The sequence below is a fragment of the Rhinatrema bivittatum genome, chromosome 2 (assembly GCF_901001135.1).
Source record: "Rhinatrema bivittatum chromosome 2, aRhiBiv1.1, whole genome shotgun sequence".
Lineage (NCBI taxonomy): Eukaryota > Metazoa > Chordata > Amphibia > Gymnophiona > Rhinatrematidae > Rhinatrema > Rhinatrema bivittatum.
In genome coordinates this window covers 132128141-132148122 of record NC_042616.1, presented here as the reverse complement: position 1 = coordinate 132148122, position 19982 = coordinate 132128141, and the positions used below count along the sequence as shown (strand labels likewise).

The 19982-nt window shown below is 39.8% G+C and overlaps 1 protein-coding gene across 5 annotated transcripts in view; it reads right to left on the bottom strand.

Moving 5' to 3' along the window:
- MPP7 (membrane palmitoylated protein 7) overlaps window positions 1–19982 on the bottom strand; it is a 745631-nt gene that overhangs the window by 675417 nt on the left and 50232 nt on the right. Inside the window, exon 1 of one of the 5 annotated variants that reach the window (XM_029588637.1) lies at window positions 13014–13134. The exons of the other annotated variants lie outside the window; for them this stretch is intronic. The gene's annotated coding sequence lies outside the window, so the exon portion shown is untranslated. Of the gene's footprint in view, window positions 1–13013; window positions 13135–19982 lie in introns of those variants that run through there. 5 annotated transcript variants of the gene reach the window in all.

The following is a 19982-nucleotide window of genomic DNA, read 5'->3' as shown; positions in this document are numbered from 1 at the left end:
TACCAAACAATCTGACCTCAGACCCTAAAACTATCAACTACACAAGCTTCACATGATTTGACTCAATACTTTAATCTCCCAAATACTCACAGATTTTCTGCAGTTAATCTAATTATAATCAAATTTTACTTAATTCCAAACCCATATACAAACTTCTGTGCGATTTTTAACAGTGCAAATCAAAAATCACCACGTAATCTCTTGCCAGGGTACAATACATAAAAAATCCTATCTCAGCCCAGTATTTTCCGTTTGTCACCATCTTCACCGTCCCCCATTTTGTTTTCTCGTAGCTCTTGCAAATCCTCAAATGATTTGTTTCTTTCATCCTTGCTGGACAGAACAATTCAAACCTTGCTTTCGTGTTTCTTAGTTCCTCTCGCACTGGAATCTTTCTTCCTTTCCAGTACTTTGATTTTGTTCAGATCTACAACAATCACATTTCCTTTTCCATCCCACAGTACAGATGCCTGAATACAGGTTGAAATACAGTGATGCCTCTTTTTGTAGGATTTCCAACAGCGAAAGAGATGGCAAGATACCAATCACAATTAAATAGGGGAATTTTTTTGTTGCTGTGGTTATGGAAAGGCACTATAAGCACTCTTTCAGTCTCTAAGTTCTTCATAACTCAATTTCAAGTATATTTGGTAGAAATTATCTCCATAGATTTTACTTCCCAATCCCTCTGAAATCCCCAATATGCCTCAATTTCTCTGACATATTATTTGCTTCTTTGAAGTTTCTTTTCAGTTCAGTCATGAATTTAACTTTGTTCTGTAGCAGTCTCACAGTATCTTCCAACAAGGGAGTTCTTTATTGCAGTGCATTCATTGTCTTTGCAATAAAGAATTGGGCTGTAAAAGAAGCTACCTCTGTTTTCATTTCTTAGTTGACACCAGGATTCTCTGCAGCTTCTTCATGATCATAGTAAGAAAAGCTTCATTTTGTTTTCATGCCAACAGTCATTTTCTGTGGTAATGATTACTGTTTGGACATTTTTCACCATGTAACATCTATTTTTCCTGATTTTTCCACTGTCCATAACAGCTTTCTTGGCTGTTTGAAAGCAAAAGCAATTTTACATTAAAAGATTTACTTATTTTTGGCTTGTTCCTCAGAATACAGCTCTCATGCGGCCACCCTCAAGACAGACAACTCCAGTCCTAAAGAGCCAGAAACAGGTCTGGATTTCTGGACATCATAACGAAATATGCATGAGATATTTGCATACAATGGAAGTGGTGCACGAAAATCATGTTTTATGTATATTCATTGTGGATATCCTGAACACCAGACCTGTTTGTGGCTTTTGAGAACCAGAATTGGCCATTCCTGGTTTACACAGTATCAAGTTCTCTAGTGCTCCTCTCTTCCCCCACCATGTCCCCAATCCCATCCTTAATTCTGTTTTAATGTAATACATGATAGTGGGAGCTTGGTTTCTGATCTTACTGTTTACATGAAGTTGCAGTAGTGACATCATTGCAACTCCATATATTTCACTGAACTGGCATCAGAAATTTAGAGAAACATTACCAAACCAATTACAAGTAACTTTTATAAAGAATATTGAAAATCAGAAGAATAGATCTGTCAGAGACCTCTTCCATTGAATTTTCCAAAAAGGCAGTCAGATTAAACATATTTACTGCATTAGGAGGAGCAAGAGATTGATCTCCCATCTGCTTAAACGGAATAAACATAAATTTAGTTAAAGCTGGAACTTTTTCAGAAGAAATTTGTAACACATCCATGAAGTATTTCCTCACTCTAGCTATTAAAGGTTCTCCAGAAACTCTAGGAAAATTAATGAGCCCTTAGATTTCAAGCGCCGAGAATAATTTTCCAACGATTTCAATTCTCCTAATAGTGGAAAAGCGCTCTCATATCATAGAAGCATTCACTGCCTTGCAAATGCTTAATATCATTCCCATTGATTGAAGAGACAAAGAGTGTTCCAATAATATCTTTTGATGGTCCCGACGGCCGCCCCTATGAAGCTATCGCACGCGATATGGTAAGAAAATGACCCTCTACGTTTGCTGGAGCAAAATGAAACCACGCCTGCCTCAAACCATCCTCTTGGGTCCTCCCCCCTGGTTTGTTCTTTTCAATCAAAAGGATTTGAGTTTAGTTATGAGGCATTATTTTTTGCATCTTATTTATTTATTTATGTTTTTTATATACCGATCTTCTTACATTATATGCAAATCAAATCGGTTTACAGAGAACAGTTGAAAAACTTGCTTGGGGGCAATTACATATAACGAAGAACTTTTTAAATAACAGTTAAATATAAAGAAAAATATATATATGACAAAAAAACAATGTCTTAAAAGTCTAAAAGTCTTAATGTTTTAATAGAGCTTTTTAAATAGCAGTAAATAGTTAAATTGAAGAAAAAAATAAATGACCAAAAAACAATGTCTAAAAAAACATTGTATTAGGAAATATTCCTATTCCTAATTGTACAGATGCCTTACAAGAGGTTGGTAACATGAAGTCCTTAGATAACTAACTTCCACGTGAGTGAATCGAACGAACAATTGTGATAAGGTACAGGGAGGAAAGGAAAGGGTAAGACAGGGGGGAGGGGGGGGAGGGGTTGGGGGGGTCAGGATGGGTGGGTAAAGTTGCATTTATAAGGGAGGGGAAATGAAGTTTAATGGGGTGGGGAGGAAGGTGGAGTTATACATTTAGAGCGAAGCAAGATGCAAAATAGCAAGTTGAAAAGCGGCTTGTTAGTAATCAGGGAAATGCTTGGCTGAATAGCCAGGTTTTCAGTTTTTTCTTGAATGACTGGTGGGAAGAGTCTTGTCTGAGTTCTGGTGGCAGTGAATTCCAAAGGGAAGGACTTGCAGTGGAAAAAGCCCTGTTCCTTAGCGGAGGTTTGGCTTGAGGGATGACCAGGGTGTCTTGGTAGGCTTTTCTGATTCAATCATTCGCCTTCTTTTTAGTTTTATTTAATTTCAAAAATAATTTTTTATCAGAAATGTTTTCTTTTTTCTTAAAATGTCCTCCGTCAATCAAAGTAGACTCTCAAAAATCATCAGTGCTTGAATATATCGCTTTTTCAGAACTTGTAATTTGAAAAAGCATTCTTTGGTTGTGTTGTTTACAAATCTTTTTAGGTTCAGCTGATTGTCCAGAAGAACGCCTAAGTCTCTTACGTAGGATGTATTTTTGAGGCTGTCTAGAATGGGTGTAAGTGGATTGAGATAGGCGATGTCTTTTTGAGGTTGATCAATTATAATGGATGGGATCTCTCTGTGAATGAAGTTTTCTTCCTGGGAGATGATGAGGTATTCTGTTTTGTCCTTGTTGATGACTAAATTGAGTTTGGTGAGGAGTGCGCTAATTTCTTTAAAGCATTGTTCCCAGAAGATTAGAGACAGTTGAAGGGATTTCCTAATAGGGATTTGTATGTCATCCGCGTAAACCAGGTGTTTGATTTCCTAATAGGGATTTGTATGTCATCCGCGTAAACCAGGTGTTTGATTTTCAGTTTGGATAGGAGGAAGCAGAGAGGTAGAATATAAATGTTGAAGAGAGTTGGGGAGAGAGATGAACCTTGTGGAACTCCCATGTTTGAACTGATTGCCTGTGATTCTTTGTTGTTGATTTTTACCTTGAAAGATCTGTTGTTGAGAAATGAACGGAACCAGTCTAGGGCAGTGCCTGAAATACCAATTGCAGCTAATCGGTGGTTGACCGTATCGAAGGCTGCAGAAAGGTCGAGGAGAATGAGGAGGTGAGGTTGTCTTTTTTCTGAGCTTAGGAAAACAGAGTCCATGAGGGAAATCAGCAGTGATTCTGTGTTTAGTGTTTTTCGAAATCCATATTGAGATGGTGCCAGAATTTTGTGTTCTTCAAGGTAATCAGTGAGCTGTTTATTTACTATTTTTTCCAAGATCTTTGAGATGAAGGGAAGGTTAGCGATGGGACGGAAATTCGCTGGTTCCTCTGTAGACAGATTCGGGTTTTTTAGGAGAGGTTTCAAGATAGCTTGTTTGAGGGAGTCGGGAACGTGACCTTGATTTAGTGAGCAGTTAATGATTTCTGCGATGGGTTTCGCTATGGAGTTTGGTATTGATATGAGAATGTTTGAAGGGATGGTATCAAGAGGGTGCGAAGAGGGTTTGAGTTTCTTAAGAATATTCATAACTTCAAGTGAAGAGGTAATCTCGAAGGAATTGAATGATGAGGAGGGCTCGAAGGATTCTAATCTGATGTTCTGCTGAGATATTTTAGTCTGCAATAGGGTGATGGTTGAGTTGGACGTGTGAAATTTTTTGGCGAGTTTGATGATTTTTTCTTCGAAGAAAGATGTGAGTTCGTTAGCTTTGGAAAGAGCCTGGTCGTCTGGAAAAGATGGAGGAGGGGGTTTGGTGAGGGCGGATACATATGAAGAGAGAGCTTTGGAGTCAAATATGAAGTAGTGTATTTTTTTAGCGTAAAAGTCTTTCTTTGTTTTGAAGATGGTGTTCCTGTACTTGTTGAGTGTAGATTTGTAGATTGCTTGATTCATGGTAATCAGTGAGCTGGGATTTCTGCGCCAGATATGTTCTTTGTTTCTAAGTTCTAACTTGATGGCCTTTAGTTCGGGTGTGAACCAGGGTTTTCTGTTGTCTTGAGCTTTGTGAATCACCTTGGTGGTTAGAGGGCAAGTTTGGTCGGCGACTTTGTTGGTGATAGCATGCCAAGAAGTTATGGCTGAATTCACGTTGGAGAGGTTGAGCTGTAGTAGTTCTTTATCAAGAGAATTGGAAATGGTTTCTGCTGAGCATGGTTTCCTGAAGTGGATTGTGGATTTGGGGAGAGAGGGTGGTGGAAGATCTGCTGTCTTAAGGATTGTTGTGATGATAAAGTGGTCCGACCAGGGTACGGGCGTGCAAATTGGAGGGGATGATGGAGCAATGCCTACGTTCACGAAGATCAGATCCAGAATGTGTCCGGCTTTATGGGTAGGGTTATCTATGATTTGTTTGAAGCCCAGGTGTTTAAGAGCAGAAAGGAAATTTTCACAGTTGGAGGAGCATTTGTTCGAGTCAATATGTAGATTAAAGTCTCCCATTATTATAGCAGGGGAGTCATAATTGATGTGTTTAGATATGAATTCTATAGTGGGGGATGGGTCAGCCTCTAATTTTCCTGGGGGTGCGTATATGAGGCATATTTGTAGTTGTTTGGATTTAAAGCATGCCCCTTCAAGGTTTGAACTTGAAAGGGATTGTTGCAGAGTTATCTTTAGGTCTTTCTTTGCGGCTAAAAGCAGGCCGCCTCCTCTTTTCTTCGGTCTGGGGAACGAGAATATGTCGTAGGTTTGGGTAGGAAGTTGATTTAAAAGTACTGAGTCCATGGGTTTTAACCATGTCTCTATAATGGCACAGATATCTGGTTTGGTCTCTGCGAGGTGGTCATTAAGGATATGGGATTTTTTTGAGAGGGACTGGGCATTGAAGAGGGTCAGTGAAAATAATGAAAGGCCTAGTAGTTGTGTGACTGGTGAGATAGTAATAGGGATAAGTCTCTTCTGCTGTAAGGGATGAATTTTCGGCGGTTTCTCTTTGTATTTGGGGGGTTTACTGATGATGGGGATGGTATAGATGTGCATTTTCAGTGGGAAAGGCATTCTATTGAACTTAGAAAAAGAATGATTATGGACCCAAGGCTAAGTAGAAGGGGCGAGGGGAGAGAGGGGAAGGGGTTCCAGATGAAGAAATTCGAGGCTGCCCTCTGGGGCTGCACTAAGGAGCGCAACAAAGGGGTTGCCCCTTTGTCGCGCGCCGAAGGCGCGCGATGCTCGGCGCCGGGCGGGTTAGGGATTTAAAGTTCCCCCTTGCTTGCCTGTGATTGGCTGTCTGTTGGTGCCTCCGTGATTGGTTGTTGCTTGGGGGCCGGCTTTCGGGCAGAGGAGCGGCTGAGACGGCTCTGGAGGTCTGGCGATCAGCGGCAGCCCGGTTGTGGGAAAGAGTGTTGGTAAGTGGCCTTACCCCGACGGGACTGAGGCGCCAATTGCGCAGGCCAAACACCACCGCGATCAGGAAGAATAAAGAAATGGCGCCGGGCGGGTTAGGGATTTAAAGTTCCCCCTTGCTTGCCTGTGATTGGCTGTCTGTTGGCGCCTCAGTGATTGGTTGTTGCTTAATGGTTCCTTTTATGGGGTCAAGTGCAGATTTTTCCTGACTTGGACAAATCTACTCAAGAGCGGCATAAAGCCTTTTTGAATATGCAACAAGATGCTTTGGACATTGGTGCAAATTTTCTTCTTCAATATCCCTGCAAGTGTGTCCTTAAGATGAATGCTAATGTGTTTATTTTTTTCAGTCCAGTCTTGGAGGCCAAAAAGAATGCCCGCTTAACTACCCAAGATATTTCCTAGGTTATAAACTGATAGGGTGTTTAAAAAAAAAAAAAAAAAAAAAAAAGCCTTTTCCTATGTGTACTATTTTACTAATTATACTGATCTCCTCTATATGTTTCTAGCCCCCCCCCCCCCCCACTCGACTAGTGTTCCCATTTTAGAGATAATTATGTTTCCTGTCTAGGTAAATTTTGTTTCATTGTTTATTTCTCCAATGTTTCTGTACAGAGGTTTTTTGCTTTGTAAAAAAAAAAAAAAAAAAAAGAATGTTGAAAATCACAGACACTAAGGGATCACAGAGATCCTTTATAATAATATTCTTAACAAAAATACATAGTGTTTCCCCTTTTTCCCTCCAGCAGCCCTATCCCTAGTCCCTAAAAATTGGAGGAAGAAAAAAAAATACCAGATGTCTTTACTGCAATTGGTTCTACAGATTTTCTATTAATATGGCCTAATTAATGAATTGGAGAAGAATGTCTCCCCTGTTTGCTGACAAGTACCAATTTTATTTGTATATAACTTGTATATATATTTCCTCCCTTGTTAAGTTTGAATTATATATTTCCAGAAATATGAGCAAATAATAAAATATAAGTCCATATTCTACTCTGAAAAAGCCAGAGCCATATCAAAAGCTGCACAGTAGTAGATGTATGGAAACAAATTACTACATTTAAAAAGCATTTGGTGAAACCAAGTGTATTTCAAATCATGAGATTAGTGGCAGATATGAAAATACTACAGTAATTGAAAACAAAAAAAGAATGTGGTCACATTTTTGATTAGGTTGAATAAGGAGTTTGCCTATTATTTTGAAGTATAGGATATAAGCAAACAAAATATAGCAAGAGCACCCTAGAGCACAGATGAGTTATCTAAAGCTGAAAGAACAAGTAGAATTAGATTCACACAACACCTGAACCGGAAACAAGCTAGGCAGGAAGTAACTCCCCCCAACACATACACCACCCCATCCACAAAACTTATTTTATAAACTAAGCTCCAGCAGAGGTGGAAAAATATTTAGAAAACTTGGGTACCAAACTAATTGTAATTCTTTTTAGAAGCCAGGGTAAAAATGCATAGTTCCTTATAACTGGTTTTGGCTTTTTTATATCTACTTTTGAAATTTAGGAAGCATGTTTGTTCTTTATTCTCATTTTATCTGCATTTTGAATTTTTTTTTTCATTTTTCCTTACTTTGTTGTTTGGATATTTTTGTATTCTGGGGGGCTTAGATTTGTTTCATCTTTTTCATTTCTCTACCTCACCCCAGCCTCTTTTTCCCACTCTCTCCTCACTCTCAGCCTGTCTTCCACCACCATTACCTAACTCCTTCAAGCCTCTCTTCTACGGGGCACGGTACAGCACCAGGCCACAGCTGGGATCCTACAGACAGTAGCTCTTCTTCTCTTCCAGTCTAGGTCTGTGGCTGCTGTTTTCCTCCAACACTGCAACGCAGCAGCTTCTTGCAAGCCGGGCCAGTTGCAGAAAGCAGCTACTTTCTTCTGGTCTGCAACAGTAAGGTGGATTATTCCAGGTCAAAGGCAAGCACCAGGCATCAATTTTTAAAGTAACCAGAAATTCTCCACCTCCTACTAGCAGGGAAGGAAGAGATGTGTAAAGTTATAAAGAAATTAAAATTAGAGCGGAACAGGTAGACTGGTATGATATCAGAGCACCTACACTGGCCTGTGTGTTCCCTGCACACAGATTATGCTTTCTTTGCAAAGTTCACTAGAAAACAGGAAAAATAACGAGTAACAAGTTTATCAGGCCTCCTCCACTGTGGCTCTCCACTTACTGTGACAACATTTCCCAAAATTACAGTCTTTTCTGGGCCCTGCCTGCTATGGTTATCCACTTGGAGCATAAACAATGCCCCAAGAATGCCCAGAACAAATAATCCTTTCCTTTTCTTTGCAGCTCTCAAGTCTGCATCCATTTGCTTTTCTTTTTTTTCTTTATTATTTATGCATTTTCAAAATATATACTTCAAGAAAACATACTTGAATTACAATCTCAGAGACATATGAGAATAACACAAAAAGGAAACTGAAAACAAGAACAAATGTACATATCTCTATCAAAGTCCTCAAAAGTAGGATTGAATTTCACAACCACAGGAATATTACTAAGAAAGAATTAAAACAAATATCTAGATACGGAGCGCCAACATCAGTATTAAGCGGACCTAAAATGCCATAACCTTCAGCCCATCAGGAACAGTAGGAGAAGAAGTTAGCACTTTAGGCATTTCATCGGAGAGGAAAGAGGAAAGTTGAGATAGAGCAAAAAAATATGTGAAGCATTCTGGTATTTAATAATATTTTTACATGGAAATGTCAGTATGAAGAAAGCACCCATCTCTAGTATTGAGGGCCTAGGCAGTAAACATTGCCTCCTCCTTCTTTAGGTCGATCTGGCCAGATCAGGAGAAGCTGAGACTTTGCAATCCACGAAGGATTCCAAACGATGACAGAAAACATCGTTAAAATCCATTCCCCATCAGATTCCGTAAGTGTAGCAGGGGGTAACTAAATCCTTCTGAGTGGCTTCCAATTAACTGGTAAAGTCCAGCTGAGTTAGCACAAGCGGTGTTAAAACTTGGATCCCATTTTGATCAGGGGAACTCTTTTAAAAATGGAGGAATGTAGTAAACTCATGACACAAGTGGTAATGCCTGCTCTGGAATTTTAAGTATCTCAGTCAAATATTTCTTCCACATAACTTTAGGAGTGGTGAGAGGATCTCTTGGAAAATTTATAAAACGAAGGTTCTTCCACCTTATTTGATGTTCTAATTGTTCCAATCTGTAGGAAATAGACTGATTTTCCTTAATCATAGTTGATTGCTTTGCAGTAATATTAACAATACCTTTTTTCAAAGTCTCACAAGATTTGTTATTCCCTTCAAGGTCTATTTCAACTATTTTCAAATGATTATCTAGATTACCCAGAAAATTAACAATAGGATCCATTTGATTAGAAATATTGTTTAAATTTTGAATAGCCTCCCAATTAGTATCCAAGGTAATCACATTAGGTCTTACCAAATCTGATTTCAAAACTTTACGTAGATCGAGATGTCCTTCCACTCGCTGAGAAGCAGGGCATATGGCTGTATCTCTGTCTTCAGCTGTGGCTGCAGGGGCCTCAAAATCCAAACCCTGCTGAACTACCAACCTCTAATCATGGGCCCGCAGCTTCTCCCCCATCAGGCATCACAAACTCAAGAGGCAGAACACTGGATCTTGCCTCAGCAGGATTGGATGGAGGAGTCTGTTGCACCAGGGAGAGAGTTGTCCTTAACTCAAGGAAAATGTCGGGTACAGCTTCCTCCCGAACATTCCCCAGCGAGGCACCACCCAGATTCAGAGCTCCCCTCAGCACATGAGCATTCATCGGGCCCGACAGCACTGGCAAAGAAGCTGGCGGAGCCTCCCGTTCTCTGGCCCACCGCTTCCTGGCTGAATGAGGCATATTCAGGAAAAAAAAAAAAAGAGCCCACCAAGAGCACTCTCAAGTGCATCTTGCCAGATCCGCCATCTTGGATCTCCCTCCTTTGCTTTTCTAACACCTCTTGCTCACTGATCGTGTCCCATGGCCCACTTCCTCACTGCATTTAGGAAGAGAGGAACTCCATCTCTTCTTCCTCCATTGGCTAGCTCTGTCATGCATTTCAGCTCACTTTTCTCACTGGTGAAGTCAGAGTCTCCATTCACTCTACTCTCAGAGACTCCACCTCACGAGCCTCAATGGAATATTCAATCTCCCCGTCTTCTGGGAGTTGTAGTCCTGTCTTTGTACTTGCTTGCTCTGGAAGCACAGAGCTTCCTTAAGTCCAGCTGCCTTTGCCTGATGCTGGGACTGTTAATATCCTGCTTTTGGTGTGCTCCAGAAACTGGAACAAAAGGGGCTAACAGAAGTAAATAACCTAGATTAACAACTGAAGGAAAACAAACTTGCCAAAGGGGCCATCCATAGAGGTTGTCACACTATTTTGGCAGGAAATCAACCCCCCAACCCTCTCTCATCACACTTCATTACAAATCTCCAAACCCCCTTTCAATTATAATGCCACAAACTTAGAAACCCTCCCCCCCCTTACATTAAGCTACAAAACTAACTGCAAACAATTATCAATCTATGTTTTACTTGAGCAAAACAGCATTAGTGCTGTACACAGTTTAGGCATTCATCTCGCACTGTGGTCAGTTTGTAAGTATAATTAAAGCTGTTCCATGTTGCAAAATCCAATAATTAAGATGCTGAACTGTTTTACTGTAAGAACTATTCACCTGCCATGGCGATGAAAAGTAATCTGCCATTGTGCCAACAAGGACGCTGCTGACAGAAAATGTTTTGGGCCAGATAGTCTTTGTAGATCTAGATTTTCATCTTGCCACTCCATGCTTTCTACATTCTCTGCATGTGCAATGATCACCATCAGCTCACATTGTCGATTGGCAGCCACCTTCAGTGGTCTGACAATTTTGGTTGGAACTGCCTGATGTTTGTGTTGCTGCATGGCTTTGCAGCATCACCATAGAAGCAAAATACTGATGACATCTTGCCTATCCTATCCCTCTATATTCTATTTGTGCAATTGGTTGGGGGCCCCTCAAAATTGGTGTGGGGGGGGGGGGGACAGAGGAGGTGCACAAATGCACTTGCCCCCAAGCGCCGGAGATCCTCGCTACACCACTGCTGCCATGATACGGTAATCTTACGACTCTGACTTTGTGATGTCACGCTTTGTTCAAGCCCCTCTACTCCACATCCCAACCGGGATCATCCCCTCTCCCCCGTCGGAGAGTGATATCATTTATGGACGGCCCCAAATGGTAGATTATAGGAAACTACAAAGGTTAGGGTTACCTTACAGAATAATAAAAATCTGTATTTTTTTTAACACATTCAAATTGGTAGGAGAGCACTGAAATCCTAATTATAGATAAAAGCAGAATTGGATTTGATAGATTTTACATTTTTGTTTGTTTTCATGTTTGTGTGTGCAATATGATGGTTTATGCATGTATTTTTCTGCAGAAAGGTATGCCCATATATTGCTCAAGTGCATAGAACAAATGGACAAAGCAACTGCTCTAGCCCCACAAGAAATATTACATAAATCATGAGAGAAACATTTGTCTTAACTACAAAGAAAAAAACCTTTACATAAAGAACCCAATATGAGTTACTAGATGTCTAATCTGGCAGGGCACAGTTCTTTAAAAATGTTGACATGTAATCCAAGTCCCCTGTTATCAAAACATAATAAAAATACTCTCTCTAAACATTAAATTTGTCTGCTTTTCTTGAAGGAAGTATACATGTATACTCCCATGAAAAAAGGAAAAAAAACAAACCTATTAGAGCAGCATAATAAAATAATTTAACTAGAGTGCAACAAGTTAAAAATATGCACAGCGGCCTCCTGGGCAGAGAGCAGTGTAAAACACATTCCAAACCATATTGTATGTCATACATACCCCACGAGACCTCACACCACTCTTCGCCCTGTACATGAGCCTCTCGTTATCAGGAGATTCTAGCCCGAGCCACTTTAAGTAATAAAATTACAGCTCAAGTGTGAACACACCACAAGTGCATTATAATATGCAAACAAGTTGTAAGGGGGATTGGGTTTTTTTTTGTTTTTTTACTGCACTAACAATCCATTTGTGACCAGCTTTTGAGAGCTACCCTTCATCAGGCTAGTGCAGAATAAGCTACAGATAATGCTGCTAAACACTACAAATAAAACTACAGGTTGCATTACATTGGTGGCCATAGTGGCATCTGTTGTCAAAGACGTAGAGAGATGTAAAAGGATGAAGGGGATGTGTAAACGGAAAATTCAATAATTTATGGGACTATTATGTCTGGCAATGGATGAGGAAAATTATCACCCCTATCTCCTCAAACTTTGAAGTAAACAGCTCTATAGTAATCCCACTGACAAGTTACTGGTATATTTAGTTATCATCCTTAGCTCAGTTTTACACTGACCCAATGAAGGAAGCACCGCTTTTGAAAGTTTGTCGCAAATATATTACAATCAAGCCAATAAAAGGCATCACCTACAACTTATTTGTTGGCCTTTGCTTCTACGTATGGAACTGCACAGCTTTATACAAAAAAAACAGAAAAGACGACATTTGGTTGCAATTTTCGTTTAATGCTACTTTGGACATTAGCAATCATGGTAAAGCAGCATAGGTTAAAAGTTTCACTGAATTTTTTTCTTACTAAGTAGCTCAAATTTCATCTTTTCACCTAGGTCCTACTACAGGCTAGCTGCCTGCTGTCTTGTAAATTTCAATTTCCTCCCATCCATCATCAAATGCAGCAAAGGTCAGTGCCAGGTCAACGAAGGCAGTATCATCTTCCTCCCTAACTTTCACTTTTGCAAATGGAAAAAAAGGGAAAAGCCAGTTGCTATGTGAAGCAGGTAGCAGGCTGTTGGCGTTGCATTCCTCTTTGCAGTCTGCCATTTAAAGTGCTATAGTATGAATGACAAACACAACACTGCTTCAAATACCTATTTTGTGAAAGAAATGAACTCTTTACTAACTAGATGAGAACGCATGGGACACTCAATCTAGGCGCGAAGACACTCAGTTGCCAAACGCACATACCTCTAGGAAACGCAGACGCTGAATTACGAAGTGGATACCAGGGGTCAGCCCAAAATTCTGCATACTGTGTCTGTGTACCTCCGAGCCTCTGAAGCCAAACGACGACTTCAGCAGTTCAGAGAGCCCGGTGCACCCATATAAGGCTCAGACTGCTGACGAGCATGCAGTGCCCCATATCATACTGGAATTAGGCGGCCTGCTTAGAGTGAAAAAAAAAAACCCAAAACAAAAACACTGGAGACCCAAACAAACCGGTACAATATAATCATTCAAGGAAGGGCGAGGCAGGAAGGACATTAGTAGCTGATATAATTCAACATGGAATACCGCAATAATTTGCCACTATTAGCACACCCGTAGAAAAAGAGAAATGGCAAAATGTCATGGATGAAGGGAGACTGCCAGGAGAACAGTTTGCCTTGCTCATATCTTGCCAACTCGCTTCCCTTGAAATGTCAGTGCTAATGTTCCCCATTCATTCTACGCTGCACACATACCAATTGTTTGGAGCTGCTGGAAAGCTGGACGCGTTCCACTGCCTCAAAGACATCAAGTCACCCAGTGCACAGCAAGTGACGAACACTGCTCACAAACCAGTCCTCTGCTGTTGGCATTTTTTGCCTTGTTTATTATTTTCTGGCTCAGTTGGTTGTTTTGGAAAACAGTCTTTTACTTTGTGTGCACACCACTGAACCTTTCAAACTACACACCATAGGCTTCTGGAAGGAGTCCTAGTGCAGGCTCCTAGCTGAGGGCTGCTCCGGTTGAAAATAAATATAAAGTGGGACGGAAAACAATGGAATAATTAAACTCTTCTAAGGCTCATGGTACCAGATCTAAGCCCTGGAAGCCCAAAAGAGCAAAAAAAACCTGCCAGCTCAGGAAAAATAAAATTTTAAATCCAGAGTTGTTGCTTAAATGTAAAGAGCATGAAAACAGTCTGAAACATGCAACTACCAACATGCATGAGCAAGGTTCTGAACCACAGGATGTTTTATTATTTACTGACCATTCTGAAAATCAGAATTACAATGTAATAGCAGAAAATCTAATCAGATACATAAAAAATGATTTTTTTATATCAAACTTTCTGTACAAATGTTAATACATCTATTACAAACAATCATATTGCATACACCATGTATAAACAGTACAGGTACAATATATATGATTGCTCTGCTTTCTCTACAACATCTTTAGCAAAATCCCACACACACTTATTAATCATACACACTCATACTCACATTTCCCAATTATAATACAATCAATATAACAGACTATTATAACCTAAATACAAAGATTGTTGGCATTGGTGATTGTCTAAGACAGATCAAAAAATGAATAATGGGTATCGCTGATCTCATAAAACGGTCCCACAAATTTTCTCCAGGACAGTGCAACTAGATCTTCCACTCTTCAATCCCATATACCGTCAGACTTCAAAGACACACTCCACTTCAGAGCAAACCCTGACAAGGATCCCTCGTTTCACCCAATCCTGGGCTTCTTCAGGGAGAAAATTTAACCAAATCCCTATATGCAACACAAATAAATATCATAAATATATCATTCTCATATATTACAAACCACCTCTTATAGAGGTTCTCTCTCCCCTCCTTTAATCTTAAAGTACCATATCATTAACACTGCAATATAAATATCATTCAGCAGTTATTAAACCCGGTAATCTCAAAACCATTCTCAGTATAAAAATGTTCACAGCATTTTCCATAGTATTCTCCCAACATTAGGCAACTCAGAAATTGTAATAGCAATACAACATGTCATTCCTGATATAAAGTAGCCATAAATAAAATAAATGAACAATGGATTGTACCAAACCCCAATTCACATGAATCCATGTAATTTAACACTATACTTATTCATAAACTATTCAAAATACATTTACTACTATATCTTAAAATCAGATGTTCTACTAACCATATCTTCATACAAATAGCTTAAATCACCGTATCTTCCCCAACACAAAAAGCAGCAACCGTAATACAGCTGAACTAACTCACAAAATATTCGACCAACCTGCCATACCGCATCTGCTAACTCCGGCGTAGCTGCCATGAAGCGTCACCATTGTGAACGGCTAAACATGCTGTCCTCTATCACGTCATTTAACATCCCACCACATCCAATTCTGATTCAAAAAATAAATGCATATACAATGTTCTAACCAATCAAAAACAATATGCTCACCACTCAGAAAAGGGCAGAACACTCGATTTCCTTGTTTAGACCACTATACGCCAAGGTATTCTATGCATAAATGAAGGGAATGACATGCAGCAACGCTCTCAGAGCACTATCATGTCAAGTGGGTTTCTACAGGATTAAGGATATTGAAGGAGATTTTTATGTTTGCTAATAATGAGTTTGTAGCATGATGGAATTCGGTTTTAAATAAATGTGCATATGAATTAATATTCCTGGTCGTCTCCCTAGTCTTCTGCAGGTTGCAGGGCAGAGCCAGGACGCTGGAAGTCATACTAGAAGGCCACAGGGGGAACACAAAATACCAGGCCGAGACCTTGGCCAAGGGGTACTGAGAGCTGGCCACAGTGCAGGCTGCTGGGGTCAGTGACATGTTACAGAATTTAATACATTCCACTAAAAAAAGGGGAAGGGAGAAGATCTTACAAAGCAGTTACGTTCCACAGGAATTTCAATACAGGCCAGCGTGAGGGGAAGAAATGCTGGGTGGTCATTTTCTTTGGATTGCTAAGAATGGAATTAATGACAGATTATCATGGAAGATAATAATCAGTCTTACAGCAGCGACTGTAAATTATTTCAAATTCTGACCATGAGGGCAAATGACAAGAGATATTAGCGTGTCTATACTTTCCTGGCCTTGATCATAGTTGTGAAATACATTGTTTTATTTTATATAGTGGGTTGATGCCAAAATATTTGATACACCCAATATTTATACAAGATCTAAATATGTTTCACACTCCTTTTTAGGAGCAGAAACATGATGAACTTGAACTTTCACGTCAAAGCTTTTTTCTTTAAGGACTGCTAGTCAATTATTTCAAAGCATGATGGTATTGCAGCTCTGCTGTCCAAATGACCCACTCAGAGGTAACTTTTTCCTGTTTTAAGATCTCTCTTTCTATCTTGACTACTTTTGACTATGGACAGTTTGAGATTCTCATTTTCCATGAAATAGTCTCCTCTCTACTATGGCTGTTACCATTGCTTTAATTCAGTTTGCAATACCACCTTTGTTTTCAGCTTTTGCTAGTAAATAGATTTTCAAATATTATCCTCTCCTCTAATCCAGCAGGGGAAATAGACGTAATGGTCTGGAGTGCAATAATTTTGGATATTTCTTCTGCTGGTCCTACAAATGTACTGAAACCTACAAAACATCTGGCTTGCAAAAGAGAAAGGACCTACCACTAATTACTTGTACTGGCATGCCCAGGAATCATGCTATCTATCTTGGCCCTTCAGACAAGGCTGCCTTTAGAAGTCTGAAATCAGAGTCTATTGCAAGTTCAACTGGGTCTGTAAACCATGGTCCTGTAAGTTTATTTATTTATTTAGATTTTTATATTACACTTTCTGTACTTTTTTCAGCACTTCAAAGCAGATTATATTCAAGTTTTCCTAGAGCTATTAGAATGCGATACAAGTGGATCTTTGAAAATATCAATTTCTCTTACCGATTTTCTTAAAGTAATGCCCAGCCTAGTGTCTGCCCAATGTCATCTTTTTTTTTTTAATATTTCCTGCCCAATTACCCTTAAAAGAAACACAAAACCGGAACACTTTGGTTGTCTTTCTTCTTCTGATAGATGTATTAAATAAATGCCCTCTCTAAATAAATTTGCTGAAGAACTTGGGGGGGGGGGCATGATTTCCATTCACCTGGGGAAATAATGCTGTCTGAATCAATTTGGCTGCAAGTTGAAGATGCACTAAAGTGTCTTCTTTGGAGTTACTCTCTTCAGCGATCAGAAGGTAAATCGTTGCTTGAGATCCCGTTTCAAAGTTTGTCGGCTTCAAAGTACACGCAATAGAGCACATTCAATGACTGGCCCAACACTGTAGAATGCGCTCCTACAGGTTATCAAGGACGAGGTTGATCTGAATACATTTTGGGAAAAAAAAAAAAAAGTAAAAGCATACTCGCCTACTTTAGCCTATCCCATTAAGTAATTCAGTGCTTAGAGATCTCAGTATTATCTTTTATGTTAACAGCTGACAGATTGCACAAAGTATTGAATGGTTTTATATTTAAAAGATGTTTGTAATATTTTGTCTTTTCTGCTGTTGTGTTTATTTATGGACAACTTCTATGTCTGACTGTGATCCATCTAGATCAACATTTGTTGCTTTAACATGGAATATAAATTGTTTAAATAAATAATTAAACAGCCTGACATGATAAAGTAGTACACAGTAGTCAAAGGCCTGAGGTGATTGCTCAAGGAGCTAACAGTTATTTTATTACCATCTTTGGCAAGTTACAATCACAAGAAGCTTCTACACATTTCCCTCTCAACTGAGGTACATAGACAGGTAGACTTGAAAACGAAAGATCCTGTGCTTTCTGACCCCCAAATGGTTGTAATCTGCCTTGAGACTGACTTTGAAAAAAGGCAGAATATCACATGGATATAAATAAATACCATTAATAGCATCTGTATATATAAATATCCTGAGAAGGTAAAAGTGAAAAAGGGCATTCCCTTCTCAGATTGCACCAATAAAGAGATGCTTTGTCTTGACATGAATAGGCAGTTGGATGTCTACGGACTGCTCTCATTCTAAATGCACAAAGTACAAATGCAATTGACAAGAGGATAATAGAGACCAAGATATGATCTGTATACTCTGAGTAAAAATGTTCATCATTATAAAAAGGTACAGAGAAAGCTTATGCAGTTGATTTAATCTTGCAAGAAACTTTATCAATAAGTCCATTTGACTGGGGGGAAAACATTCTTAGCTGGCATATGTTTAGTAATATCCCTAGGATAGATTAATCCCTAAAATGGAGTTGGGTGGGATTATTCTCACAATATCGGTAATCTACACAGAGGAAAGGCCGAAATGATAGAAAATATTGTAGCTTGAGATTCCTTATGCAGGCCAAAACAACACATTCAGCATAATTCCAGATATTTGGAATCCACTACAATTACCACCATTTATCATTTCTAAAGTACTACTAGACATATGCTAAGGGACAACATCCCCTTCTAAATTCAACAGTGATTACTATTATTCAACTGCAACCCACAATTTCTAAATGACCTAATTAAGGAGCATGAGGATGCCAAGCATGTCACGGATACATCAAATGTATATTTTACAGTTAAGAATGGATGTATTCCACTGAGCACCATTTGCATTCATCTCCACTTTCAGTTTTGCTACATGTAAACCTTCTCTGTATGTGCTGCATTTACCCTTTTACCATATGTAGCCCTGCCACTTATCTATGGGTCTTCTCCAACCCCTTGTTCAGAAAACACAATACAAATTGATTTAGAATGTTTTTTTTTTAATTTATCACCTACCTTACTTTCTTTCTTTTCACTCTCCTCGGTCTTAAAATCCCACTTGTGCACTTCTTCCTCTCACAAGTTTGACAGAAAAAAAAGTCTGATCACTCTGCTTAATAGTCTTAACTAAAAAGCAAAGATAGGACTGATACCTCTTGATTTTTTAAGAGTACAATAGACTACATGGAGTAGAACCTGCGATTATTTTGCAAATATAGGGGCCGATGCAATATAGTGCACTCAGCCGAGCACACTGTATAATCCGCACTCCGACGCGGGTTAAATAGGTGCTAATCCACCTCCTAATGCAAAAGGGGGATCACCGCCTATTTAACCCACATTGGACGCGGAGTGAATGTAATAGCGCTCATCACATGCAAATGCATGTGAATGAGCCTATTACTCATTCACTCTGCATGCAAAAAAATAAACGTGCGTCTCAGACGCACATTTATCATTCAGCTATTAACTCCTGCCTGGAGCAGGCGTTAATAGCTGAGCACAGGTAAAAGAAGTACAGAAAAGCAGAAAAAACTGCTTTTCTGTAGTACTTTTTTTAAATAAAAAATAAAAAAAAAATAACTCAGCAGACCGCCAAGTTATGAAGACCAACACCAAGTTTACCGGCGTCTGTCTTCATAACCGGCAGCCGCAGCGGGGTCGCATTAGCAAGGATGTGCTAAGGTCACGCAAACGACCCCAGCGCCTCCTTTCTAGCGCGACCCCCTAATTTAGTATTGCATGGCTCCCCCTTGCGGGCACCATGCGCGCGTAGCTGGCGCTGACTTTTCAGTGCCCACTTTCCGTGCTTTATTTTGCATCGGCCCCTAATTTAACTGGGGATGACACAAGCCTGAAGACAGATGTCCTGACCAGTGGATTAACCTGAATGCACCGGAAAAGATCAAAGCCCTAGGAAGAATGGCCTCAAAGATGGCTGCCAAAACCACACCCCGTAGGAACTAGTCTGGTAGGCACACCAGTGAAAAGGGTTGCAAGGAACAAACAAGTGTTTCCAGCAACTTGAAGGCTGCCCAGCTTCTTGCCACAGAAATTCTCTCTTGTGTTCTGACTCTGGACTTGATCTGTTTTCCCCGAGACCCTACTTGCGCCACATCTAGACTGGGCCTACCAACCTGTGGACTTCACTGAGCCTTGGTTTGGGACTGGGGCTATTGGCTCCCTGTTGCCAAGATCAAGCAGACTGTATCCATTACCTAGTATAACCTAAAGTAAACACCCAAACCTGTACCTGATCCACTTATCTGTCTGTTCTCCAAGGCAATTGAGTACACTTTGCAGGGGACCAGCAGCTAAACAACTCCCATGGACAAAGCAGTCAATACTTCTAAAAGGATGTCCTTGTAAGAAAGATCATCCAGAGCTGGAGTGGCCTCAGTTCCTTAACACAGAGTCATCCTCTGAAACTCCTGCC